Below are 17,797 nucleotides of genomic sequence, written 5' to 3' on the forward strand. Positions count from 1 at the left end.
ATGGCGTGAATCATGAGGTGAGGCTGCAGTGAGCCAAGATCGTGCCACTGCATTCCAGCCTGGGCAACACAGCAAGACTGTCTCAAAAAAAAAAAAAAAAAAAAAAAAAGTAAACCAATACACCCACTTAGTTCTTCACCAATGTCAGATACATCGTTAAAAGAAAAATAATATGAAAGCATGTTTTTAAATTTCAGTGTTCAATTTAACCATATCTTTTAAGAAGATATGAAGATAGAAGTTCCCCAAGGATTGGGGGAGAAAAAAGCAGTTAAGAAAATTTTAAAACCTCTGGAGAAAAACGAATATGGGGTAAGACCTCAAGGCGAAACTTTATCTTTGCACTTCGATTTCAAAAGAACAGAGACACCCAAAATATGAACTCTCCCATCTGCATTTTATATTCCTCTATGTCTTTTGAAAGGCTGGAGATGGGATCCCAGGTTCCAAAGTGCCTGGCCATGGCTCACATCAGGTGGCATCTTTCACAGCCTTTTACTCCCCTGACTGTGCCTAGAGAGCTCTGTGGCCCAATTTACACAAAAAGGTCCAAATTTACACATGTTCATCACTTTGAGCAAAGTCTCAAGAAATGAGACAAATATTGACACTCCACAGAAGCAAGTATTCTCTTCCAAAAAGTCAAGTGTCAGGTTCCCATGAGCCAGGCAGTTTGGTTACAGAAAGTACTGGCTGACTTGCTGGTTTAGTGTTAAATGCATTTAAAATGTTAAGTGATCCGGCCCCCCTCACAGTGGGTGTGCGCGTTGAGCTGGCTGCAGTGGTGATGCTCACTGACCACGTTCTTTCCTTTGGTTTTGCTTCAAGCAGCGCACCCCACATCCAAGAAGAGACCATAGGATGGCATCGAGGTCTAGGACTGTTCTAAGGAGAGCTGCAGGCCAACCGCCTTGTCTGCAAATAGTCTCTCATTTCAGAGGAAATCACTGAACAGAGTTCATAACACGTGAATTTTAAAAATTCATATTTCTAATTTCATCCCATTAGAACTTTTGAAGAACAGATGTGCACCTGATCCAACTCAATGAGAGGAAACTCGGACAGTCCCTCACAGGTCCTCGGCCTCCGCCTCCCACCTAGAAAACGTCAGCTCAAGCCGATCACAGCACAGTGTGATTTTCTGTAAATAATGTGCACGCCTGCATCTGAGCTGAGGTGTGAATGTCTGGAATGTGCCTGCCAGGCCCAGGAGGAACTGCAGCAGCTGTGGGGACACAAGCCGCTAAGGAATCCAATTTGGAAGGAAATCAAGGCAACTAAAACCAGTTCCACGGTTTTTTCTTGGCAGGGCTTGACCAGGCAAACTGTTGTCACTGTTGCTAATTCATGGTAAGTGGGATGGGGACTTAACAGGAAGTGATTAGAGCAATTACTGAATTTCCTGTTCAATTACAATGGCACAGATTCCTGAGAATGGAAGAACTGTTGCCCAGGAATAGAGTTCAACAGGTCCTCCCCACGCCCCAGGAAACATGGCATTTCCTCGCACCTCCGCTTTGGTCCCCCGGCCACCACCCTCCTGATCTCGGCCATCTGATGGCATCACTCCCCACAGCTGGAAACTGACCTCCTGTCACCCTCCCATCTACCCTGTCTTCCTCCAGCCCAGCATAGTCAGGGATGCCCACATATAGGACCAAGAAACCAGGGTTATCCTAAACCAGTGCCTGCATTCAAAGTACTCCACAGCAGGACAATCACCAATGGCCAATAATCCCAGAATCTTCCACCTCAAAACGGGAGCACATTTAGATTCAAGTTGACAACACTGCATTCTCTTTGCCATGTACACATGGAGGCACGTCAGGTTCCACCTAAAGCTATCATCAGGTTCCACGCTGCCCAGGGGCCCAAGCCTAGTCACTCTGCATGATCTCAATTCACCACCCACAGAGAAGCCTGCAGTTTTCTTCTGGTGCACGGTGTGGATGGTGGATGCATTTCCCCTGAAGACTTGGAGACGGGAGCCTGGCCAAGGAGGCCAGTCAGCAAGGCCCGGACTTGCCCTTCTGCTGTCTACACACAGTACCCAAGTCTAGCAGTGCTGACTCTGTGGTGGGATCCATCTGGGCCTGCAGAGGACCCGGGGCACAGGAACCGTGCAGCCTGGCTGCAGCCAGAGGCCTAAGGCATCCCCACGAGGCTCTCTAGCCAAGGTGCCTTCACCACAGGCAGAACCATGCAAGAGAACTGCCTGCTGAACTGGAAATGTCCCAATCTGCTCAGCCAACACTGAAAGACGACAGCCACCTACAGCTGCTGAGCCCCAAAGTGTGGCCACTGGGCCTGAAGGGCTGAATCTGGAATTTAATCTGTGAAGTTCTTTTCAAATGTGTTTAGCTATGTAATCAAATCTTTATTCTAATTAAATGTAAAGGAGCCTCCGGCTATGGGCTCCCTTGTCGGGCATCACAGCTCCAGGGAGTAAGAATGGGAAGGAGAGGCCCAGAGCCTCTCTGCATTCTCCAAGCTAATTCAACATGTCATCATAAGGAAAGGCACTCCAGCAGGAGAGGTGTGTATGGAAAGAATGGGGTTGCCTCTAACACAAGCATGATCCCCATGGCATCACAACTGCCTCAGCCAACAAGCAAAAGACAATGATGCCCACCTCGACAGGCCACCGGATGTGAAGACGCACCCCAAGCCCTAGTCCCACAGCAGCCAGAGACCACCCGCTGCTCGTCCCAGGTAAAACAGGCAGAGCTTCCCGAGCCCTCAAAAAGAGGAAGAATTAAGGCAATTCCCGTGATTCCCACGACATACATGACACTCCTCACAGACAGACAGACTTCGCTGTGAATGTGCAGAGGACGGTGCAGTCCCTAGGTGGGCTGCTTCTTCCATGGATCGGGGAAGAAACCAGATCCGTTTCCTTGTAGGAGAATCATTTGTACCGTGATTAGACAGAAGATAGAAGGTGGCTGATGTTATCAAATCACCAAGCACCGCACGGCTGCTTCTCCAAGGAGGACCTGGAAACTTGCAGCCACTGGCGTAGGGGCCGCAGTGTTTACAATGGAGACACGGGTGACTGAGGTCTGGCTTCCTCAGGGAAGCTAAATTTGAACTTTCACCACTGAGGAATCGGTCATTTACAGTCACTCACCCTCAATGCAGAAGAGGGCTCAAGACACTGCACCAGACTTCAACACTCAGGGTTAGCGTCAGGGTTAAATTCACAAGTTTTACAAAATGTATTTACTTGGGATGCCAGAAGAGATGTAGCTTCACAAACACCGCCCCCCCCCCCCATAAGGGTTTGCTTAGCTCTTTCACCAGTGGATCCCACCAACAGATGACACATCCACACCTCGTCCATGGCAGCACAGAAAACCACTTGGAAGACGGCCACTCCCACCAAGCTTCCTGGCTTTGGTGTTTAAAATCTGCATCTCAAGCTACCAATGAGTTTCTACACAGAATTGGAAAGAACTGCTTTAAAGTTCATATGGAACCAAAAAAGAGCCTGCATCACCAAGACAATCCTAAGTCAAAAGAACAAAGCTGGAGGCATCACACTACCTGACTTCAAACTATACTACAAGGCTACAGTAACCAAAACAGCATGGTACTGGTACCAAAACAGAGATATAGACCAATGGAACAGAACAGAGTCCTGAGAAATAATACCACACATCTACAGCCATCTGATCTTTGACAAACCTGAGAGAAACAAGAAATGGGGAAAGGATTCCCTATTTAATTAATGGTGCTGGGAAAATTGGCTAGCCATAAGTAGAAAGCTGAAACTGGATCCTTTCCTTACTCCTTATAGGAAAATTAATTCAAGATGGATTAGAGACTTAAATGTTAGACCTAATACCATAAAAACCCTAGAGGAAAACCTAGGTAGTACCATTCAGGACATAGGCATGGGCAAAGACTTCATGTCTAAAACACCAAAAGCAACGGCAGCAAAAGCCAAAATTGACAAATGGGATCTAATTAAACTAAAAAGCTTCTGCACAGCAAAAGAAACTACCATCAGAGTGAACAGGCAACCTACAGAATGGGAGAAAATGTTTGCAATCTACTCATCTGACAAAGGGCTAATATCCAGAACCTACATAGAACTCAAACAAATTTACAAGAAAAAAACAAACAACCCCATCCAAAAGTGGGCAAAGGATATGAACAGACATTTCTCGAAAGAAGACATTCATACAGCCAACAGACACATGAAAAAATGCTCATCATCACTGGCCATCAGAGAAATGCAAATGAAAACCACAATGAGATACCATCTCACACCAGTTAGAATGGCAATCATTAAAAAGTCAGGAAACAACAGGTGCTGGAGAGGATGTGGAGAAATAGGAACACTTTTACACTGTTGGTGGGATTGTAAACTAGTTCAACCATTATGGAAAACAGTATGGCGATTCCTCAAGGATCTAGAACTAGATGTACCATATGACCCAGCCATCCCATTACTGGGTATATAACCAAAGGATTATAAATCATGCTGCTATAAAGACACATGCACACGTATGTTCATTGCGGCACTATTCACAATAGCAAAGACTTGGAATCAACCCAAATGTCCATCAGTGGCAGACTGGATTAAGAAAATGTGGCACATATACACCATGGAATACTATGCAGCCATCAAAAAGGATGAGTTTGTGTCCTTTGTAGGGACACGGATGCAGCTGGAAACCATCATTCTTAGCAAACTATCACAAGAACAGAAACCCAAACACCGCATGTTCTCACTCATAGGTGGGAACTGAACAATGAGATCACTTGGACTCGGGAAGGGGGACATCACACACCGGAGCCTATTATGGGGAGGGGGGAGGGGGGAGGGATTGCATTGGGAGTTATACCTGATGTAAATGACGAGTAGTTGGGTGCTGACGAGTTGATGGGTGCAGCACAGCAACATGGCACAAGTGTACATATGTAACAAACCTGCACGTTATGCACATGTACCCTAGAACTTAAAGTATAATTTTAAAAAAAGCATAAAAAAAAATCTGCATCTCATACGTGAGATTACACTCCTCTGAACATCAGACATTGCGACTGTCATTTCACCCAAAAGGGCTTTAGGAAATGACACGTGGCCCAGACGCCAGAGGATGCCGGCTGTCTTACTGTAGCCTAATTCCTTTGGGCCTGTATGGAGGCTTCACAGATACAGCCCGGTCACATTAATGACCATATGAGAAGCTCAGGGCATAGACGAACTCAGTACTGAATTTTTCCACATTTATCGCCCTTTTGTTTTATCCAGAAGACAGCTGAGAAAAGCTGGGGCAGATCATCTCCTCGAGTGTAATGACTCCAGCCACTTCTCTTCACCCCAGGTCACCCCTGTCACATGCTTTTAAGAAACCAAAGCAATTCTGTTCTCTTCACTCTGGGTTCCAAGTACCAAATTCCTCCGTTTTATCAATTAGATTATCAAGCAGCCATTTGTAATCTGGAATGCAATCTGATACAAAATTTAAAGTTAATTTAGGTTGCTGTAATAGCTTATTTACGTTATAGACAAGGCATGAATGAAAACTAATCTGTTTGTTCATAGGACCAATTTTGTAAACAATCCAATTATTCAAGCAATGATTGTCTTCAGTCAGATGCAAATTTGCTCATAAAAGATTTTCCAGCAGGAATTTTTAAATCCATGGTCTGTATTTCCTGAGCCTGTCTCTGCACCTCCCCGAGTGCACAGCAGGACTTCCCAGGGCATCCCATCAGCAGGCCCACAGAACAGAGTAAGCCCGCAGCCCCCAGCCCAGGAATCAAGTCCGAGCCCCAGCAGCCGCTCGTCCAGCCGGGGCTTCCTCACCCAGCACAGCACCCAGAGGTCTCCCAGGTTTAATGCCACATGTGTGTGGAAAATAGAGTGCTGGAAGGAGCACAGTGGACATTCCACAAATGCAAATTCCCTCCTGGAACAGCCCAGCAACCCTCTGTACCTTCCTCAAAGTACCCACGCCCGGCAGGCATAGAGAGTCTAATGGGGTGCCTAGGAATCAGCATTTAACATGATTCTGATGAATAAAAAAGTTTGAGAGGCCGGTCAGCGACAGGCTGCCGTGGCCTCCACACATCTGCAGGCTCTGAAGAGACACAGATTCAGGTAACAGGCCAGACAGGACAAGGATGGGGAGGTGGAGGGCAAATTCCATGGACCACCAACCACCCCACCATCCCCACTGAGACTCTGTGATTTAAGGAGAGGCAAAGCCAGGGAGAAAAGATGCCCGCACTACGCGAGGGACTGAAATTTCACCTGAAGTGCGCAGCATGTGTCTGAGGGCCAAGGTTGGGCAAGCCGGGAGCACAGAACAGGGTTCACAGGCCCAGAGGTGACCCCCAGACCCCACGCAGATCTCCCAAGCACTGCCTGTGTCTCCTGCCTGGTTTATTTCCTGCCCCCCTTCTACTGTGTTGGTTTCTCAGCTGCCCCCTGAAATGCACGACCTCCGCCCCCCACCACCACACCCGCCTCTCTACAAGTTTGGTGGACTGAAAACAGCAGGGGGTGTAAGAGCTGGGCTCTGGGGCCAACGTCCTGCCTGAGACATTAGTTCCACCCCACCCAGCTGTGATGTGAGCCCCTGAGAGTTCTCAAATGTGAGATGGGAAGGTAACTGAATCCACGTCCCAGAGCGGCTGTGGAGACTGAGATCACATGCTGCCACACCTCGGCATCCAGCACACGTGGGACCCCAGCTGTGTTGCCCCTGATGGGAATCCCTCTATGCCCCCTCTGCCACCAGAGCCAACTCCCAGCAGTAGCTGTGGAGGGTATGTCCTCTATTCCCACTCCACTCACCTCCCATCGCTCCACTCAGTGACCTGCCACGCAGTGGCCACCAGCAAATCTGGCCCCATTGGATAACCGGCCACCACATCTCCCCCACACTTTGGGGCGTCTTCCACTTCCGGTTGTGAAGGGGGCCCAGAAACCGCCCTCAAGGGCGCTCACCTGTTCCTTATTGCACGTAATTACCTGCCACGCAGGACCACCAGCAAACCCGGCTCCACCATCCAGGCTCCGGTGGATAACTGAACCCCACCCCATCCCCCACCTTGGGGCGTCTACCACTTGCGGTTGCGAAGGGGACCCAGAAACCGCCCTCAAGGGCGCTCGCCTGTTTCTTATTGCACGTAATGACCTGCCACGCAGGACCACTAGCAAACCTGGCTCCACCATCCAGGTTCTGGTGGGTAACTCCCCCCGTCCCCCGCTTCTTCCTGCGGTGTTTGGGAGGCTCAGAAACTGCCCTCCAAGGGCACTCATCTGTTCCTTATTGCACTAATACCTCGTTTACAGAAATCCACTTTGACTTCCAGCACTGCAGGTGTGACAATTTAGGAATCCTGCTTGCTTGCAAGCTCCAAGAACTTGAGGTCACGTCCACCCCACCAGCATCCCAGACACCCAGCACTGTCCCATTCTGTGTTTAAAATTCCAAAATACGCTTTCAAAATGCTGTTGGCATTTGGTTTGCGCATAAAATGCTAAAAACCTTCAAGTGAAGCAAATATCTTCAACAGTTTGATTCAATCCTAACATGTGAGTTACACATCTGCTAAGTTGTAAAACCTCATGCATTTATAACATTTTATGTATGGTCAAATAGTTCATTAATGTAAATTACAAGAATCTCTAAGAGGTTTTTTTCTGGCATTAGATGACCAAAGGAAAACTGGGTTCTGGCTGGCTTGCGGGCCTGTAGAGGCAGACATATCTGCTGACACAACCAAGCTCCTTCCCACTGACGTGGCCTCATCCCAGGCCCCTCACCCGCATCCCCGCAGGCCCCTGGAGGAGCAAGCTGACCTGCCTACATTTCTCAAATGCACAGCTGTTGCTCACGCTGCAGATGGAGCTCAAGGCACCAGCAGGCCACCACGCTAAAAATACCACGCAGCGTCCACGCCAGGTGACGGTGGTTTTCACTCCATCCCAAAGCCCCATGTATGAGTTTACAGCCGTGACTACTAAATGGAATTTTAGACCCTCAAGACATACTTTGTTTGCTTTTATGCAACAAAGTTAAAAGACTATCACTCAGATATAGGCTCTGAAGCTGTGGAATAATTATTTGGGAACAGATCCTCTGCCACATCAGGATAAGCACTTGGGACAACACCCCATGGCCTTGATCCACACAAACCCATTCAGACCAGAGGCCTCCCGCACTTCTCTGGAATTTCTGTGGATTTCTGTAAACGAGGTATTAGTGCAATAAGGAACAGATGGGTGCCCTTGGAGGGCAGTTTCTGAGCCTCCCAGCCACACGGCCACATTCAGGCTGAAGCCGCCCCACCTCCAGAAACACTGTCCCTTGCCGAGTTGTGCCTGACTTCTCCCTTTTTCCAGAACTTAACAAAACCTGAAAGGACAGGTCTGTGTAGAAAAACAAACTACTTGCGATTCCTCTTCCCAGTTCAGGCTACAGGACCCTCATTTCAGCCCTCACTGTGTTCTGACTGTGGCTTGGTTCCCATAAGAAATAAAGTCAGAATTCCAGTCCCTGTCTCCTGGGCGGTGTGGCAGGCATATATACCTTCATTTATATGAGGAAAGGCGTGGCGAGCCCCCTTCCTTCAGTAAAACTGCACAGTTCCCCGAACCCTGATGTCATCCCCCTCACACCACTGTGAACACCGGGACAGAGCACATTTCAATGCGTGCACCTTCGTGGGCTAGTTTTCTATTTCTCCACTAAATCACCCCAATTTAGCACCCTAAGCACTGACTTATTTTCTCACGTTTCTGGAAGCTGGAGTTCAAAACAGGTCCCACCAGCTAACGTCGAGGTGTCGGCAGGGCTGGCTCTGGGGAAGCGACCGTCTCCTTTCCTCCCACAGCCTCTAGAGGCTTCCGCATCCCCTGGTCCATATCGCACCTACTGTCTTCAGGACCCACAGGGGCCCTGGCAGAAATATCAGGAACCCGGGCTCCAATGCTAGGGCCAAGCCTCCCCCACCCTCTCAGCTCCTCACGCATGCCCGTGCAAGCTAATATAGATTCCACTTTAACTAGTGTCACCTGTGTAAGTGCCCAGCTGTGAACTGGTTAATCTTGCCCACACAGACCCCGGGAATAAACTCACAGGCCATGGACCACTCCACAAGCAATGAGTGACCACCTGCTCGGGGATCTCCATGGCCCAACAGAGCCCTCCGGTGCCTCCCTATGGGCTCAGGGACCAGCAGCCGGGGTCTGCCACGCCAGAGGGCCCTGGATAAAAAAGACAGCTCCCATATCAGGAGGCACCCACCCACGGTTGGGTTCCCGGTACTTTAAATAGCCCAGGTGGACAAGCTGCGCCGCGTGCAACTCCATCACCAGAATAACGACTGCACGTGGCGAGTGCATGGGTGGCCACCCCTCAGCCCAGCTGGCCGCACTAAGCACATCTCCACTGTGACACCCAATCAGACTCAGCTGCTGGCACAGTCCAGGCATCAGCCCCCCAAGAACATTCTGGATCACAATTCACAGTAGTGATTGCGATCAGGGCCACACGTGGCTGAATGTATTTACAGGAGGACGCTGCAGCCGATCTGGCTGGACTGAGAGCATTTCCCACTGTACATTCTTACAACATCATTTTATTTGCACTTTATTAAAATTTTATGGCTTTTTTCTGCCTATCTACTTTATGGGAGTGTTTCTTGTTCTTATGACTGCAGTGATACTGCGAGCTACAACTATCAATGTGTAAAATTAAACATTTCACAAGCAAGCAGCCAGAGGCACCTAACCCGGAGGCCTGTTTTCTTCTCTGAGCCAAACCTACATTGGACTCAAAGAAAACGGCACACGGAGAGGGGCTGGATCTCCAGCGCCCATTCCTAGGGGGCCTCCTGGGGAGCAGATATGGAGGAAGAAGCCCTGGGCAACTGCACTGTCCTACTAAAGAAATGTGCATTTGGGTAAATGTAAGCACCAGACTTAAGAGATTAAGCAAACCATGAAAAGAAACCACTAATCACAGCTTCTCCAAAACAGAACTAAACTCCCTTTAGTTTCAATTGGAAAAGCAGAAGTGATGATCAGGATACAAAAAAAATGACAAAGTATGTGAACACAGGAGAATGAACAAGGACCACTGTCTCTTCCTGTGTCAGTGGGAGCCTCGCATCTAAGCTGGATTTAGAAGGTTGCTACTTTGGACTGAAAGTTATCCCCACCCCTAGTTAGTAAGCAAGTGGAGTAGAACGCTTCAATTATTTCAAGGTTTACGGGTAAAACTCTGCAACTCTCAAAACCATTTTAATCGGTGTGAATTTTAAAGTGACTCAATCTGTTGGCTGGAGTATCTAACGGCTTAACCATGGGGTCATGTTGGAAAACTTTTCCAATTGCTTTTGTTTTTCCCTACTGAAGATGGATTTGAACGTTCTCGCAGTTTCCAGTTGGCTGGTTCTGATGTTTGGTCCTGAGGAGGCCCAAGTACCCAGAGAGGAAGAATCTGAAACCTCAAGACACTCGAGTGCTGTCTGGGGAGATGGAGACCCCAACCCCAGGGCCACTGATGGACTCAGCACGGGTGCAGGGCCGCCCGACGCAAGGGCCACATATTTGCCGCTTACAAAACAACATAAGCACACACCCTCAGGTGTGCACACATACTCTGTACACGCTCACGTCTGTCCATGCCAATACCAGCACACACCCCCAGGTGTGCACACATGTTCTGTACATGCTTACGTATGTCCGTGCCAACAACAGCACACACAACCCCCGGGTGTGCACACACGCTCTGTACACATCTGTCCCCACCAACACCAGCACACACCTCCAGGGGTGTACACACGTTCTGCACATACTCATGTCTGTCCATGCCAACAACAGCACACACCCCTGAGGTGTGCACACACGCTCTTTACACATCTGTCCCCACCAACACCAACACACACCCCCAGGGGTGCACGCACGCTCTGCACATACTCATGTCTGTCCCTGCAGCCTGAGTCAAACAGTCACAGAGAGGCAGAGGAGGAGGAGGAAGGACGCGATGGGCACTGAGGTCCTGGGCCGGTTCCCCTCCCTACCTCAGGAGAGACCCCTCATGTGATTCTGCCGTCACCCACCCTTCCGCCTCCATCCTCGGTCCTCCCACATGGATCAGGAGGACGCCCACTGCACAGAGCTGTGATGAGCATGAACAGAAGATGGCAGGAGCTCATGCCAAGGTGCTGAGCACAGGGTCTACAGAGTGCTTCTTTCTGCTGTGGCTGACATCATCAAACAAGAGGCTGACATGGCTTCCAGAGAGAAAGTCACTCGCTGAGAAACTGAAACGTGTGACCTAGGAGCCTGTGAAGGTCTAAGAACAAACCAACAAACCAAAGTTTTGTTTGTTTTTCAAACACCATAGCCTGTTTTTTACTTTTTTTAATGCTCTACCTTGGGTATCATTTAGTTTAATTTCAAATTAAGTCCAATAAATACACAAAATCACAGGACTGAGCATGGAGCATTGTTTCACTTCATGTCCTCCAGCCTTTAGGACACATTAAGGAAAGACATGATTCCAGGATTCCCATTAGAAAGGCTGCCCTGAGGCACCTGTTGCAGCAGCCAAATTGCAGCTGTTGATGCTGCCCCCAAGCTGCTTGGATGAAGCAGAAGATTCCGGAGGTCTCCTCTCTTCTGCCCCTCGCCCAGAAGAGGTGAGGGGAGAAAGGTGAGAGAAGACAGGAAGAAGGAGGAGGGAGGGAGGGAGAGAGGAGGGGAGAGGTAGGGAGACGGGGGGGGCACGGGGGGAGAGAGGAGGGGGAGGGAGGGAGAGGGGAGGGGGGAGGGAGGAAGAGAGGAAGGGAGAGGGAGGGAGGAGGGGCATGTTCCACCCACCAAGGCAGCTGCACTGCAGAGAGAATGGAGGGTGTGTTGCCTCTCAGGACAGCAAGTTCATGCTATTTATAACTGTTAGCATAAACAGTGACCAGCTGAGGACAGACTTGGCTTCCATGGAATTCACAGATTCCAGTCATTAAAAATCCCTTCTGAGTTTTCATCTGGAAAACTTTGCAACTGTATTTAGGGACAAGAGGCAGAAGATGAAGCCAACACAATTGGGCTCAAACTGCCATCCTTTTCCTTCTCTCCACATCCAGGACCCGCCCTGAGCCCCTGAGTGTGAGGACCCGGAGCTGCCTAGCCCAAGGGCGCGGCCCCTGACCAGAGGAGGGAGCTGCACAGGGGGGCCCCCAGCACGTGGATGGCAGGATCTGTGCTATCTCAGTCCCCGGGTCCCAAGCAGAGAAGGTCTGGGGCTCCCAGCTGAAGCTTTGCTGTCTCTTCTGTCACCAAAGTCCAGAAGGACTGAGTGAGACCAACGCCGGACCTGCCGGTTCCTCGGTGGCTGCCAATGTGGCCCTCAGGTTGCGGGTGAGACCCTCTAGGGGAGCCCAGACACCAGTGAGAATCACAGGCAGGAGTGCTCCAGGGGCCCCAAAACACAAGTGCAGCCTGAGGAAGGCAGTGCCCGCTCAGATCCCCGTCCAGGCTTGTGTGCCACACTCGAGAGGCACACGGCACCAGAATATGGTGCTTTAAGTGGCTTTGTGGGGTGTAGGAACACAAAGTGGGGCCTCAAGTGGCTCAGAAGTCACTCCCACCAGCCCGCGGGGACCCGGGCGGCCCCTCTGGTCGTGGCTGGAGTCTCTCCAGGGCAGGCTCCAAAGTCCCGCGGAGGAGGTGAGCCTAGGTCTTGCTCTGACCTGAGGGAGGCCCCTGACAAGTATCCTGAACATGCAGCCACACAGCTGGCTGACTCATCTGAAGGGACCTGCTGAGCCATGAGCCAGGGATGGCTGGAGAGAACTCGACTAACACACGATCCCTGCCCAGGCGCCCACGTGGGGCTCCCACTAGAAAACTACGGAAGCTGTGAAGACGGAGGTGTACATGGGGCTGTGAGAACCCAGGGAGGAGCCGCAATGGGGACCTGGAGGGACAGAGGGCTGGGCCCCACAAGCAAACGAGGGAGGCCCTCAGTGCCATGAAGACCCCCTGCACCCACCGCTTCAGGCCTGGCTGGCAGCACGACCTTGGCTGCAGGGGCCCAGGAGCACGTGTGTTTGGCAGGAGCTGCCCTCCTGGAGCCGCACTATGGGTACCATCATTTTACAGGCAGGTACCTGATATCAATGATGACAATCAACCATGCCACTCTGAATTACAGCCATGTCCTCAGCGGGTCACTATTTACGCTGACAATTACAAAGAGCTTGAACTCGCTGTTCCAAGAGGCAATAAGCCCTTCATTATCACTGCGGCAAGCCTCTGTGCGGCCCTCCTCCTCCACCGCTTCCCGTCGGGGCAACCTGAAGTCCCATGACGGTGACTCAGAGCCAGCCCAGTAGCTTCAGTGCAGGAAAAATCACAAAATCTCAAACACATCCTAAACATGGGCAGCTGGTAGGAGCTGATTCCTAAATTAAACCTGTTCGGAGGCTTTCTGGGCTAGCACAGCTCTGATCACAGGCTTGCGCTTTCTGCTCCCCTTGAAGGGCGGCCAGGAGGCCAGGCTCTGCCATTCTGCAGGCTCCACTAGGTGGAGTCCGCCCTGTGGCCTCGGTGGCCTGTGCCAGACAGTGTGACCGCCGCCCGCAGTGAACACTCGGCACAGCAGAGCAGGCTTGGGGAAGAACAGAAAGTGACCTCTAAGCCTGCAGAAGACGCTAAGCCACGCACGGCCTCACGCGCACTGCGTGTCAATCACGGCCTAAGCAGGAAACAGTTCTTAATAGTTCCAGTAAATGCAAAGGTCGCCCTGGAAAACTGCGTGAACCTTTCTGACTACTCACAGGTGGAGAGCCACTGCCTGAGACACAAAGGTAAAGAATTAACCTGAAACTGCATATTATAAAACTTATTTTTAAATGATGGTGCTTAATTGAAAAGACTCCCAAAGAATACTGCATTAGAAAGTGACAGAGTGAAACTGTGAGGCTGACCACAGGAGTCCCTGGAAATTTCACCAAATGTTGTGTCAAAACTGGGAAACAGAAGAACCGCACCTGACGAAACATTCGATTAATCACTCGAGTCCTCCCCACATACGAAGCTATGTTAAAAAGTGTTCCCAGAAGGTAAAGTGAGCAGGAGGGCTGTGAACACACAAAGAAAGAGCCACTTCATCCACGGACCACGACAAAAGAAACGCTAACGAGTGCCGACGACACGCTGGAGTCCAGGACTCCAGGCGCAGCTGTGAAGGTGACACTCAGGGTCCCACTGTCCAGATGGGAAGCCAGGGTGGAAACACCAGGGAGCCTGTCCCAGGGTGCAGAGCCAGTGAACGGTGGTTCATACTGGGCCAATCCCAGCTGCCAGGCTTTGGGGCTCCTGGGGACAGAATCCTGTTGACTTCACTCTGGGGTGCGAGAGGTGGCAGCATCCCCCAAAGGCACCGGGAGAAGTGGTGTTACCCTCCATCCCCTGTCCCCGGCATTACCCTCCGTCCCCTGTCCCCAGGTTGCTCACCATCCTCCTCACCTCCAGGCCCCTCTTCCTGTCCTCCCTCATTTTCCTGTTCACCCAGAGCACGTCACATGACTCTTCCCTTTTCAAGAGGCTCAGCTGCACCCAGAGGCATTCCAGCCTATTCGGGACGGGACACACACCCTGGGGAAATGCCAGCACAGGGCCAGAAGGGCCTGAGACCCTCTCACTGTTGCCCAGGAAGGATGGAACAGCCCACCATCATGCTGCTTGTCAGGCAGGATGAAAACTTCTGTGTCCAAAATGTTCTTTTCACTAGAACTGTTCAGACCATTCGTGAACGAATCAGTTAAATACCAACAAGGGCTATTCCCACTTATTCTCTGGCTACAGTTTTCCACCCATCAGCAACCACACTCCTAGGACTTATCCCTAACGAAGTATCAGCACCTTGTACCTTTTAGGAAAACCTCTTTCTCTCCAGCTTTGTCCTCCTTCCATAAAAGGTGCCTCTGACTGCCTCACTCGCCGTACCAGCATTTCACTCGGCTACAGAGGAAAATCTGCATGGGGCTCAGAGGTGGTTGGTCCCCGCATGGGCAGCAGCTCTGTGACATCCTCTGAGGAGCCTGGCCCAGGCCTGCCCCACAGGCCAAGACTCTGGCTTCTGGCACTTGGGCCCCCAAAGCTGCTTTCCCTCCAGGCATCATGCCCCAGGCAAGAAGGCCGGACAAGGGCTCAGGGCTGCTGTGGGTCGAGAAAGCCTCCCGACACCTCCCACTCCAGGAACCCCCATCAGCATCCCAGCATCTGGACCTGTGTCACCAGCCGCTCCGCTGTACAAGAGAATTGGATTTTCAGCTGGGTGTGCTGCTTCCCTAAACAAAGTAGGGTGTTGTTACTGAGGAAAAAGGAAAAAGCTGGCATCTTCTTGGCAACCCCCGTGACATCCAGCCACCGGTTTTCACCACCCCAGAGATGTCCACCCAGGGCAGATAGTGTTTTCAACCAAGTGTCACTGACCCAGAAGTTCAGTAATTAGTACACCTACTCCTTCACCTTTACACCCAAGAAAAACATGTTTGTCAGGCAAATTAGATGTCTGGGAGGTGTAAGGAAACCCCAAGCCTGCTTTAAGCCTCAGACTTTTGAGACAGTTGAGGGCCATGCACACAAGAGCAAGGCTGCACCCGAAAGCTCTGCTCCTGCCGGACGTCACGGAAAGACTGCACGGCTCAGCCACAGGGACCCTTCCAGGACTTCACCAGAGGGACCTCCGTGGTACACGCAACGATGTGCACTTCGTTCAGCCTCGAACAGACCATGCCCTCGTTCCAGGGTCGGTGATCCACCTCCTGCTATCAGCCCCCCACCTCACCGAGGGTCTGCGTCTGCATCTGTCATAACTTTGCTGTTTTACCCGGGTACTAAAATGCAGCATCGGGATGTTTAAAGGTCTTTAAGTACCAACATTCTGGGTGCAGTTCTTGGCACTTTAATGTGGTCACTCGATGCAGGCCTCACAACTCTGAGGTAGCTCATACCTTTCCTACCTAACCAAGGAAGAAACAGAGGCATGGAAGGTGTAGCTCCAAAGGAGCAGGTTAGTATTCAAACCAGTGATCTTCGTCACATGCTGACCTACCTCTCAGGCTGAGATAACGTTGAAAATTAACCAGGTAGAACAGTGTTCCATAAATCAGCTGGAAATGGTCCTTGTGGATGGGCCTGTGGTTATTCCCTGAAGAACAAGACCATTAGCCCAAAAATCCACCTGTGTTACACTCAAATGTTTACATATCCAATTATTTTTAAAATACTCCAATCAAGCATGTTTACAGCCACTTAGAGCCATATAGATTGTCTGCTTTGCTGACAATCAACCCAAGACCTCTGTCAGCAAAGGACACAGTGCCAGGACCAGAGAAGGTGGGACAGAGACACAAATAGGAACCGCTCCGTCGCTGGGAGCCTCGTTCTGATGGGCCCTCGAGGACATGTCACAGACCACCGGGCACAGGCAGATGGCAGGCCAGGAGAAGGGGCTGTGCTGCCGGGAGGCAGTGCTTTGAGCTCCAATGGATGGAACACTGCTAACCAGCGAAGGTGGAGAGAGGGCACCCATCTGAAAGGATGAAGAGGCAGCAAAGCACAGCTGGCCTCAGGGAACCGGAAGCCACAGGGACATCAGGCTGGGTGCTGCAGTCTGCCGGCCACCGGCTGGGGGACTGTACTGGGCCTGGAGGGACATCTCTGACACTCTTCACCGGATGTCAGGGGCACCCCCAGCCCCAGGTGAGAACCACGGATCCCATGGTGAATGAGGCCAGCCTGTGGGAAGTGGGGCTGGGACAGCTCTGCACAGCTTAATAGGAAAGTTGGATTCTATTTTGTGGGGCTTTGGTGACGCCAATGGCTGGTCAGTGCTGTCCATCAGGAAGTGATTTGATGATAGATTAGAGAAGGGGCTGCCAAGGCCAGCGGGGCACTCGCTGCCTGGGTCCAAGGAAAAGGAAATAAAGGCTGGCGATGTGACAGTGTCGGGGAGCACAGAGGGAAGGAACTGGTGGAGACACAGGGCTGGCCCTGCCCAGGGCTATGAGCAGGTACCCGGGGGTCGTCCTATTAATTCTTCTCACAGCACCAAGAGGCAGCTGTGAGGATCCCTCTCCTGAGGACAGAACTGCTCCAGAACCACACAGCGAGGATCCACAGAAGCAAGATCCGGGCCAGCTCCACAGTGGGCGATCTTGACCCCTCACCCATGGTCCTGAGGCAGGGATCAGAGCCCCCTGGACACACAGACCCTCCCAGGAACTGCAGGAAGGGGAAGCAGACGCCCCGGACCAGCGGCAGGACCCAGGGATTCTGCCCTCCAGGTCACATGGGGACCAGCCACTGCACAGGTGGACACACGGTGCTTTAACCCGCGCTGGGGGAAGGAGCCCTCGCTCTCAGGGTGGAGACCGCAGCTCGATCGGGCCGGCCTCCCTGCTGGGCACAGCCTGAGCCAGAGGACCAAGGCCAGAGAGGATTACCAAGGTTCACCTGGCCCAGCTTCCGGCAGCCCCCGACTAGGCCACTACCCTCAGCTGAACAGCCCGGTCCATCACCAAGCCCCACCCTCTTCTGCCAGCCCTGCCCCCACAAGGCCCCGCCTCTCGCATGCAAGCCCCGCCCCCAAGGCCTAGCTTGCCTGCAGCCCCGCCCCACTGGCTCCACCCCATCTCCTGCAAGCCCCTTCCTCAAGGCCCAGCTCACCTGCATCCCCACCTACTAGGCTCCACTCCTCACCTGCAAAGAGCCACCCCTCACTAAGCTCCTCCCATCACTTGCATAGCCCCGCCC

The 17,797-nt window shown here is 51.5% G+C and overlaps 1 pseudogene; it reads right to left on the reverse strand.

The window, feature by feature from the left end:
• Positions 1-12,241: 12,241 nt before the first annotated feature.
• On the reverse strand, positions 12,242-17,564 carry LOC139361092 (uncharacterized; annotated as a pseudogene).
• Between the last annotated feature and the right edge of the window lie 233 nt (positions 17,565-17,797).

This window comes from Macaca nemestrina (assembly GCF_043159975.1).
Source record: "Macaca nemestrina isolate mMacNem1 chromosome 8 unlocalized genomic scaffold, mMacNem.hap1 SUPER_8_unloc_2, whole genome shotgun sequence".
Classification (NCBI taxonomy): Eukaryota; Metazoa; Chordata; class Mammalia; order Primates; family Cercopithecidae; genus Macaca; species Macaca nemestrina.